Source organism: Tamandua tetradactyla, chromosome 7 (assembly GCF_023851605.1).
Source record: "Tamandua tetradactyla isolate mTamTet1 chromosome 7, mTamTet1.pri, whole genome shotgun sequence".
NCBI classification, from domain to species: Eukaryota; Metazoa; Chordata; class Mammalia; order Pilosa; family Myrmecophagidae; genus Tamandua; species Tamandua tetradactyla.
In genome coordinates, this window is record NC_135333.1 from 23,464,126 (window position 1) to 23,465,673 (window position 1,548).

Genomic DNA, 1,548 nt, shown 5'->3' on the forward strand with positions numbered 1-1,548 from the left:
TATTGCCTTTATAATCCACCAAAACGGCAATCATGATTCAAACTGACTTTAACAATGTTGGACCTTGATAATTTTTCTTGTTGAATGGGGGAAATGGTATATTTATTTTGTGTGTGTTTTAATGTTTTATTGATTGTGAAATATGCATACAAAAAAGCAATAAATTTCCAAGTACATTTTAACAAGTTTAGTTATAGAACAGATTTTAAAGTTTGATATGGGTTATAGTGTCATGATTTTTTGATTTTTTCTTCTAGTGGCCCCAAGACACTGGAAACCAACAGAAATATCAATATAATGATCCAGCAGTCATGCTCATTTGTTAAATCCTATCTTCTCTGTTATACTCTTCCTCCTCTTTAAGTAACGTATATACAAGATACCACAATCATGAAGGTGATTTTCCCAGGGCGAGGCTTATCCATTGCACTCCGGATGTGCTGACCCCTGCGATTTCCCCAGATGTGGGAAAGTTGACTACATAATTTGTGGTAGTGGGGTACTGCGTTCACGCTCTCCCCTGGTTTAAAAAAAAAATACATTTCAAAGTACATCACAATAATTAGTTGTAGAACAGATTTCAGGGTTTGCTATGGATTACAATTCCACAATTTTAGGATTTTATTTCTAGCTGCTGTAAGGTACTGGGGGCTAAAAGAAATATCAATATTATGATTCAGCATCCATATCCATTTGTCAAACCCAACCTTCTCTGTATAACTCCACCATCACCTTTGATCTTTCTATCCCACACTTTAAGGGTATTTGGGCTATGCCCATTCTAACTTTTTCTTATTGGAAGGGGTTGTAGATAATATGGGATAGGGGGATGGAACTAGTGGATGTTCTGGAAGGGCTGGTCCCTCTGCATTTCAGAACTTGTTTGGTCAGGGGATCCATCTGGAGGTGGTAGGTTTTGGAAAGCTACCCTAGTACTAAATTGTAATTTGAGACTATATACATACATACATACATATATATTATTGTACTATGAACTGTAAGACATCTGTTTGAAATGTTAGGTTTTATCACTTGCTGCTGTATTTGTTAACAAAGACAATCAGGGTGTTAAGAAGTAGTTATAATTAGGAATAGGATATGGATGTGATAGTTGATATTATTTAAGATAAACTCATTTGCTTTTGTGTATTATACCTAAAAACTTTTCTTAAAGATTATTTTCCTGGCTTCAAAAAAGTGAAAGTTCTCCTTCCTCTTTCCCTTCTCCCTACTCTTTCTTCTTTTGTTCCCTTTCTGAACAATTCCATCCGAGGCCATTGGGAAGTACTGAGCATGATAGGCTTTCACAGCAGGGAAGAGGGACAGGGTTGGGGAAAACCTAAGCTAGTGGAGGAAAGTGTACATTCGGTAGGGTAAGGGGATTCTGGAGCTCAAGAAGAGTGAAGAGACTGTTGGTATAGGAGAGTGGTCCTCCTGTGGTGCTGAGTGGGAGGGGAGGACACAATAAATTTTATTTTATCACAATGAAAAATAAATGGAAAGAAATTCAGTCCCTCCACCCAAATGAAAGAGACTGATTTACCCTTA

The 1,548-nt window shown here is 37.1% G+C and overlaps 1 non-coding gene across 1 annotated transcript; it reads left to right on the forward strand.

Moving 5' to 3' along the window:
• Nucleotides 1–359: 359 nt before the first annotated feature.
• Nucleotides 360–523, forward strand: LOC143642947 (U1 spliceosomal RNA). The gene has a single exon (XR_013156005.1). It is a non-coding gene; the product is annotated as a U1 spliceosomal RNA (small nuclear RNA).
• The last annotated feature ends 1,025 nt before the right edge of the window (nucleotides 524–1,548 follow it).